Source organism: Tamandua tetradactyla, chromosome 20 (assembly GCF_023851605.1).
Source record: "Tamandua tetradactyla isolate mTamTet1 chromosome 20, mTamTet1.pri, whole genome shotgun sequence".
NCBI lineage: Eukaryota > Metazoa > Chordata > Mammalia > Pilosa > Myrmecophagidae > Tamandua > Tamandua tetradactyla.
In genome coordinates this window covers 41646684-41656279 of record NC_135346.1, presented here as the reverse complement: position 1 = coordinate 41656279, position 9596 = coordinate 41646684, and the positions used below count along the sequence as shown (strand labels likewise).

General features: G+C 36.7%; 1 long non-coding RNA gene across 1 annotated transcript; it reads left to right on the top strand.

The window, feature by feature from the left end:
- The first annotated feature begins 1207 nt into the window (after positions 1-1207).
- Positions 1208-7404, top strand: LOC143664063 (uncharacterized). The gene is made up of 3 exons (XR_013166287.1): positions 1208-1679; positions 2518-2594; positions 4592-7404. It is a non-coding gene; the product is annotated as an uncharacterized LOC143664063 (long non-coding RNA).
- Positions 7405-9596: the final 2192 nt, after the last annotated feature.

Below are 9596 nucleotides of genomic sequence, written 5' to 3'. Positions count from 1 at the left end.
CATGACTCATATGAATTTTGATTTTATTATCTCACTAATAATGATTGCTGTCTTTAATGTTCCAGAACCACTTGCCATAAATTTCAGATGTTATCTCACTCAAAATAACTTCAGAGGGATGAGAAATAGATGATATCCCTATTTTATAATAAGTAAAGAGACTTAATGAGTCCAAACATCTTGCTCAAAAAACTATTAACAGCTAAAAGTGATGGGGCCAGGTCTCTGTGACTCTAAATACTAACCTTTTAAAGTATTTAAGGCCTTGGTGTCTGAACTAGGGTGGCTAGTTTTTTGATTTGTGGTTTTTTTTGTTTGTTTGTTTTTGCAATTTCTCCCATAGGCAGATAAATTAGGCCCTAAATCTTTATCAGGTTCACCTTTCAACACCTGGAAATAATGCATCTGACTCAGAGTCTGACACTGACACACACACACACACACACCATTACCAACCATGGGAATGCTCCTAGCAAGATTTGAGCATACAAAAATGAATAAACTCATTTCATTCAGTCTAAGAATTTTTGGTGTGTGGGGGCGGTGATACCCCAGAAATAGGAGTGTGGGTTTGTTTCTTGGAAAAGTTCTTTTCTACTTTCTACGTCGGGATTTTTCTCTAAAATCTCTGTAAGGATGTATTTATACTTGTTTATTATCCTTATATCATTTAATATCCTATTGGTAGGAATTTTTAAGATAAAGTTTAAAATCTTTTCCTTGAAATCGTGATTCTTAGGAAGTGCCGCCGTATGTTCCAATTTATGTGAAGGGGAGGGGGCAACCTATGAGGGCAGAACCCAAGCTCAAGAAGTTCCTCCTTCATTCTGAGAATGTCAATGGAATTAAAGCCTGTCCCATTTGCCTGAATATTTAATTTGAGACTATGATGAGCTTCCACTTAATCCTCCCTCTTTGTTCTACAAGGGTTACCGTTATTATTGGAGCTTTATAATCTTCAAGTTTAAAGCCTGAAACAGTGTAAATAAAATATTACTTCCACTGGCCTGAATATTAAAAATAACTATGTGAACTTTACAGTGCCTTCCACTGCTGAGATCTTATTTTTTGTCCCTTGTGGCAGATACAAACTGGAAAATGCTCAACCCCACGTACACGGAGTAAAGAAAACAGAAGGGCTGCACGCATGCTCCATACTCAGCCCAGCCGGCCCCTCAGCCGGTGCTAGTGCGCCTGCGTGCGAGGAGGAACCTCACCCAGCCTGCGGGCGGGAAGCCATCGGGAGAGCCCGGATGGAAGCCCGGCCCGGCTGAGCCGAAGGGTGCTGTGGGCTCTGCTGTCTGACCTGGCTCTCCGCACCGATTCCCGTCTGCGGGTCGGACCTGGGGAACCGCGGCCTGGACGTTCCGACCCGCGGGAGGCTGGATCCAGCCCGAGCGGAGGGCGGGACGGGAGCCTCAGACCGGCCCCGCCTGGCTCTCGGTCCCTGCATCTAAAAGGAGCCCGAGCATCACCTGGGCCTGCGCTCAGGCTCCGAGACGGCGGCGGGTGGCGGCTGAGCGGAGCGCTTCTTCCTCGGCGCGGGCATCCCTAGCTAGCCCAGGCCAGCGCCAAAACCCTCCGCCTCCTTAAAAATACCACCAACAGTTCCTACCAGATAAGAGCTGTGTGTTCCTTACGTGCATTCTCACAATTAAACCTCAGAACAACCCTATAAGGTAGGTACTATTATCATTCCCACTTGAGGAATTGAGAATTGGAAGGGTCCACAATCCGTACAAGAGCTCCCAAGAAGATCCCAGGTGTCTGACTCTAGAATGCATGCTCAGCTGAAGACTACATTCCCGCCTCTTTTTCCCTGATAATTGATTCTAACTGTAATATGTAATGATTGAATTCTCCCCGTCTCCAGACACCCGCACATGCTATGTACTTACATAAGCAGTGGCTAGATAGATGCTTGGTTGTGTTTCTTTTGGACTTTTAGGTTTACATCTGCAGTTTGGTGTTTCCACTTTTGAAACCTCTGTTTTAGCATTCCCTAAATGTTTCTATTATGTGAGTTAAAATATTTTTTCCAATTGATTCTTCTCTCAATTGTGATACTTTTTATACCTACCCTTCATAAATTTCGAAAAATATTAGCCTGTATCAGATCTTTTCATTTCACCATCTTAAGATATATCTGAGTCCCAAAAGAACCGTTCTAAAAACAAATTTTCCCTAGCTTTTTATTTTACTTTTTAGTAGAGAAATATTTAACATAAATAAAAATAGTGAGAATGCTGTAATGTGTATCCCTCATCCAGCTTCAGCAGTTAACTTCAAGACCCTTCTTATTGCATCTGTCTTTACCCTACATGTGTTTGTGTGTGTCCTGAAGTGCATATTTCAAAGGAAATCCGAGCCATCTTATTTCACTTGTAAATGTTTAGATCTATATCTCTAGCAGATAAGGATTTTTTTTAATGTAACTACAATGCCATTACCACAGCTGATTAAATTAAAATTTTTCCTTCATGTAATGGTGCTTTTTTTATTGTTTACATTTTTTAGGATATTGTGATTGCTGAAACACCACAGAGGAGCATGTGAAAACTGAGGTTCTAAAACACTAACAACTCTCTTGTGAGGTAAGTTCCTCTTTGAGGATCTTGAAAATTCTTGCCATCTATTTCCTTTTTGAGGAGGATGGAGAATACTTCATATGGGTTTTTCTAAAAATGATTTTTGTTCAAAACCAGTCATGTTAAATCCCAATTATATGCCTTTTAAGTAGCACAGTCAGAGTGAAGAGGAATGGACTTTAACAGACCCTCTACTGATGTCTAATGAAAGCTTTCTCCTTTACCTCTCTCTCCCAAAAAATATACTGAGTAAACATATGTAGCAATGCAAGAAAGATAAACATTTTTATGCTGGTATCATAATTGTTTTGTCATCAGTGAGAAGTGATTCTAAACACAGTTGGCCTGATGCCCTCATTACTTGACAAAAGAATTCTTAAAATGAACTCTGATTTAAACTTTAGATCATCTTTATTGATTGACAGATATCGTCCAGTATTTTACTGACTCATTGCAAACAACCATACAGCCAGTCAACTTATTAGTTATCCTGGCAGATCCTCTAGAAAGCTAGTGCTTAAAGTAAATATTTTTCGCTTACTTTATTGTTACCTTTTTTAATGACCAAACTAAGTATTTTTCTTCAGATTTGTCACTGTTCAATTATTTCAGCCACATACTGTGGCAGAGAACTTTGGAAATTTTATCTTAGAGATAGAATTGTTTTCCGAGGTAGATTTGAGCCTACCAATTTGCTAAAGGGGGAGTAAAAGAGAAAAGGTATAGCTTTATTTTTAGGTCCCTAACTTTCACAGAAGATTGTCATCAACTCAACAAAACTTAAGTGCCTGTTAAAGCATCTGTACTGTTCACGCAGCTATGTAAAAATCTAAGGTATGGATTGGACTGAAGGATATGTTTTCATTCCTCTAAATGAAATCATTAGAATTACATGGACACCTTTATTTCAAATTCTTTTGTCTTATTGCTTAATAAAATGATTTACTAGTTTTGAGGAAGTACAGTAACATGTATACTTTCAAAAAAGTTCCCAGTGATTTGATGGATATGTCTAGTTAAGGATCACTCATTGTTCTAGTTATTAATCATAAGAATTGTTAAAATGCTTATTTATTATACAGATTTTGAGATACTGCCCTGGAGCTATGGAATCAGAATCTCTGGAGAACTACTGCCTTCTCCATCCTGTCCTTGGGTTAAACCAAACCTTAAGAGGGCTGCTTATTTCCATTACATTGTTTTGGCTTCTTTCTTAACTACTTTTTTGAGGAATAATTATATGAAAAGGGATCTTTACTGTTATTAAGGATGTCTTTGTGAAAGAGAAATTTTGAAGTCTCAGTAATAAGAATAGTTGAGCAATTTGTTTTGCTTTTATTATGTGGGCAGTATGAATCATGAAGGGCTAGTGTGTTACACTTTACTCTAGCAACAAGGAAGCGCTGAGCCAAATTTGTAGTCTACCTCTGTGTCAAGACTACTAAGACTTAAAGACTTGTTTGGAATTCTCAGTTTAAATGGAGTCAATGCTGCTCAAAAATTAAATAGTTTTACAAACCTGTTTAATTCTTAATCATTAAAAAGAACTAGCACCATGACATAATCTGCCCTTCTGTAGAATATTCACCATCTCTGTTCAGTGGTTCTTAACTGGGAGTGTATACATCCTTGGGGCAGAATGAAAGAAGAGGGTGGTAGTGAGATACTTTTTCTGGAGATACAAAATATGCCAGACTTGTTTGTAACATGCACCATTGAAAACAAATTGAGCCACAACTGTGCAGCTCACTGATAGAGGACTTATGTCACAACTTGCCTAAGCCCATATCTTCCATATAATAACTTGCTGGCAAGTCATTTATTCCAAGAAATTATATGTGAGTTGCTAATTTAAAATTAGATTCATGGTGTTATGGCTTTGAACTGAAATGTTGCATATTTTTTGACATGTGCACAGGTGACAGGAAGGCATATGGTAAGGCTTTATTTTAATTTGGTTAGCCACTGATCTTTAATGTGTGGTTTATATTTTACGCCCAAAGCAAAATTCTGCGGTGTCTCTGGAGTACTACCTGATTATTTTTGTGTGCCATGTCCAAGAAACGCAAATGGGATGATGACTATGTTCGTTACTGGTTCACCTGTATGACAGAAGTCGATGGAACTCAACGTCCACAATGTGTATTGTGTAACTCGATATTTTCAAATTCTGATCTCAGACCATCAAAACTGTCTGACCATTTTAACAGACAACATGGTGGGGTAGCTGGGCATGATCTCAATAGCATGAAGCATGTACCAGCACCATCTGATCAGAGTGAAACCTTGAAAGCATTTGGAGTTGCATCTCATGAGGATGCCTTATTACAAGCATCTTATCAGTTTGCATATTTATGTGCCAAGGAGAAGAATCCTCATACAATAGCTGAAAAATTAGTGAAACCTTGTGCATTGGAAATAGCACAAATAGTTTTGGGACCAGATGCACAAAAGAAACTTCAGCAGGTTCCCTTATCAGATGATGTGATCCACTCTAGAATTGATGAAATGAGCCAGGACATCTTACAACAAGTTCTAGAAGAGATCAAAGCCAGTCCCCTTAAAGTGGGTATTCAGCTTGCTGAGACAACTGACATGGATGACTGCAATCAGCTAATGGCATTTGTGCGATATATAAAAGAAAAAGAAATTGTAGAAGAATTCCTATTCTGTGAGCCATTGCAGTTAACCATGAAAGGAAAAGATGTGTTCAATCTCTTCAGAGACTTCTTTTTGAAACATAAGATAGCACTTGATGTATGTGGCTCCATTTGTACTGATGGTGCCTCTTCTATGCTGGGAGAAAATTCAGAATTTGTTGCCTATGTAAAGAAAGAGGTACCTCATATTGTGATAACACATTGTATGTTGAACCCTCATGCACTTGTTACAAAGACATTGCCTTCAAAACTGAAAGATGCTCTCTTTACTGTGGTGAGGGTAACAAATTTCATCAAAGGGCGAGCTCCAAATCATCGCCTCTTTCAGGCTTTTTTTGAAGAAATTGGTATAGAGTATAGTGTCCTCCTTTTCCATACTGAAATGAGGTGGCTTTCCCGTGGCCAAATACTTACTCATATTTTTGAAATGCATGAAGAAATAAATCAGTTTCTCCACCACCAAAGCAGTAATTTAGTTGATGGCTTTGAAAATAAAGAGTTTAAAATTCACCTAGCATACCTCGCAGATTTATTCAAACACCTAAATGAACTTAGTGCATCTATGCAAAGGACTGGGATGAATACAGTGTCATCTAGAGAGAAGTTATCTGCTTTTGTTAGGAAGTTTCCATTTTGGCTAAAGCGAATTGAGAAAAGAAATTTTACCAACTTTCCTTTTCTTGAAGAAATAGTTGTGTCAGATAATGAAGGCATCCACATTGCAGCCGAAATAACATTGCATCTCCAGCAGTTGAGCAACTTCTTCCGTGGATATTTTTCTGTTGGAGATCTTGATGAGGCAAGTAAATGGATACTGGATCCATTTCTTTTTAACCTGGATTTTGTTGATGATGGTTATTTAATGAAAAATGATCTTGCTGAATTACGAGCTAGTGGCCAAATCCTAATGGAATTTGAGACAATGAAGCTTGAGGATTTCTGGTGTGCTCAATTCACGGTGTTTCCAAACCTGGCAAAGACAGCTCTAGAAATCCTTGTGCCATTTGCAACTACATACCTTTGTGAGTTGGGATTTTCTTCACTCTTACATTTTAAAGCAAAGTCCAGAAGCTGCTTTAATATAAGTGATGACATTCGTGTGGCTATTTCAAAAAAAGTTCCTCGTTTCTCAGACATCATTGAACAAAAGCTACAGCTACAGCAGAAGTCTCTGTGAGCTGAAACAATTTGTAATGTAGATATTTTTATATATTCTTAATACTGTTGTAAAATTAAGCTATAATTCTGTTGCTTTTCTTTTATATTTATGGTATGCTGAATCCTGAGTTTTTAAAAAATTAGGTAACTTCAACTTTTAATGAGGTATGTAAAAATATGTTTGGGGAACAAGAGGAACAGAAGCAGCAAGAAAGATTAAATACCACTGCCTAGTAGATACATAGGAATTTCTAGTTCTGAATGTGTGTTTAACGTATTGATGTGATATATAAAAACGACTCTGAAGACATCCAACTAAATGGTACAATAGGCTAGGGGTTGAGCCAAGAGAAAAGAAAAGACCTCCCAGAGCCAGCAGCTTCAGGTTAAGAGTAAAAGTCAAAAGGAAAAAAATAACAGGCTGAGTCCTTCCATCTCTGGGAGGACCGTTATAGGAAGGTTAATGAATTCATAAGAGGATTATGAAATACTGTAGTAGGAATAGGTTGATTCTGGCTTTGTAAGATTTTTTTTAAATGTACTCTTTGGAGTTAGTCTTATAATGTCTGTTCCCCTGGCTCAGTTGGTCTGAATACCATGAGATTAATAAATATCCTGATAACCTCTCAGTCATTCTTTGTCTTCTTTTTAAATTACTTCAGAAATCTAAGGTATCAAGCCTGCTGAAAAGGGGATTTCAGAGGCTACCCTAGAGATTCTAATTTAGTGGGTCCGGGATGGGGTCAAAGATCATCATTCTTAACCGGCCTCTTAGATGGTTCCAATGTCTCTTTGGTCCTCTGGCCTCATCTCATTTTTCCTATACCTATTTTCTGTTTACTCCCATTTCCGCATTTATTTTACATATTTTATATGTATTTTTCTAAGGTACTTCAAAACGTTTGGAAGGACTAGAGTATAAATCATAAGTCAATTGACATGAAATCACTGGAATAATTAAGGACCATCCAAAAGTTCCCTATGGGAGTCTAAACACATTGTTTTCTGGATGATAATTTAACAAAATAAATATATTTATTAATTTAAATAAATTAACATTTTTACTTCAAAATGTTAATGTTTTATCAAAGTTCTCCATGCTCATGTGTGAAAAATTGATAGAGTCCTATATTGAAAAGCCACAGTTTGTCTCTGCTCAATTACCTTAATCATTTCTGCTTTAACTTCTTATAATTCTACCCATAATTCTAAATAATATGTTCAAAACAAGCATATATGTCAGTTTTATTTTAACAACTTAAGAAGTTTTATACTGATTCCTCTAGATATTAGTTAAGGCTTTAATTTATCTACAACACATCCCTCTCTTTTCTTATTGCTCCTCCATTTTTTTTTTATTATTATAGCACTAATTTTAGTTCTTTATTGGTGATTCATTCCTTCGACTGAGGATTTTTCCCTGTAGGAATTTATCACATAGAAGGAATCAGGAATGTCCAGTTTTATTTACAGCATAGGTAACCACAGCAGTTTTATAATAGTGAAAATTGAAAACGACCTGAAGGGAAATGAAACCTAAATGCCAAGGTTTAGTTGCCACTGGAGAACTGTTTATATTTTCTACACAAACCTCAGCTTTATCACTATTCCATCAAAATACAAAATATAAATACCTGCCTTTTTCATTTAAAAACATAGTTATAGGGCAATGCAGCAGTGGCTCAGAGGCAGAATTCTTGCCTGCCAAGCCAGAGACCCGGATTCGATTCCCAGAGCCAGCCTATGTAAAAAAAAAAAAAAAAAAAAAAGAGTAGTTACAGAATTTAAGTAGTAATTCTTCTTATTACCTAACATCAAGAGCTGTAGGGAAATTTTCAGAATTTAATACAGAAATAAATCTGGATGAGTATGTGTAAAGTTTAATTTGTATACAGATATAAAGATAGGGAAAAAGTAAGGGTAGGAACAAGGGCATGTATAAAGCCCGGAACCTAACATTATAATAGCAGGACCAGGATAAAATGCCAGAAGCAAATGACCTTTAATAGAAAGTCTTTCATTAAGTCTAGAAATCTCTGATTAAATTCATTCATTTCTACTCTGAAACAAAAACCAAAGGACATTTTTAAAGGACACAGCTAACTAGAGTTTTTAATTCCTTTTCAAATTCTACAACAGTTTTCCTCCCAATTAAATGAAAAAGACAGCAGTATGTGCTGCAATGAAGAAACTTAGATTTAGTTCAAAAAGTCTCCTGCAAAAATAAAAATAAATAAAAAAAGTCTCCTGCAATTATCCACATATTGGCATATATACGTCATATGTATTGGTTTCTTTTTTATCCCCAAGGAGGAGATAATTGCTTTTCTTATATTTTTACTGTATAATTAAGGTCACTGATAAATTGCAAAAAGGAGTCAAAACAGGATAAATATGTAATCTTTATGACCAGTAGATGTCACTGTCTGTGCAGGATTAGCTGAAAGCAAACTTACTTGTGTTTACAGACTTCACCAGGTAATATCTGATTTTGAATATCTCTAGTAAAGGTATTAGTAGCTCAAATTTAAATGCCCCACCTAAACCTGTGCTGGCTCAAAATTAGTAGAGAAAACTGGTGAACCCAGTCACTTGAAGAAACCATTGGGGGAAAAGAGGATATTGGGGTTTCTTCCCTATAATACTGATTTGCATGTGCACTTTTGATATATCAGCTGTTTTCTTACTGCCAAAAGCTGTTTGAAGTGGGGGGATAGGTCTGCATACTCAGAAATAATCCAATGGAACCAAAAGTAGATAAACGTACAATTTAAAAGGATGAATTCTATATGTTAATTACATCACAGTATAAACAAAAACAAATAGGCTCTGAATAGTTATCATATATAGTTTTATCAGGACTAACATAAAAAATTATAAGCTTCACTTTAATATCCTCTAAGAATGCGGAATACTCAGATTTGAAGGCTTCATCAATCTACATTAATTTGAAAGGCAGTATAAGGTAAGTGTCTAATTCAGTGTATTTTGTACTTTATATTCTGAAAATGGGGACCTGAAATTATTTTCCTTTTGTTTTACGGTTTTGCTATAAATCTTATGCTAACACAGAAATGGATTCCAATCCTGGCTCAACTACTTATGAGCCTTGTGAACTCTATAGCCCTCATATAGGAATCAAGAGGTCTGGTAGACATCACTTTTTTTGGCCTGCTTGTTCATTCACACA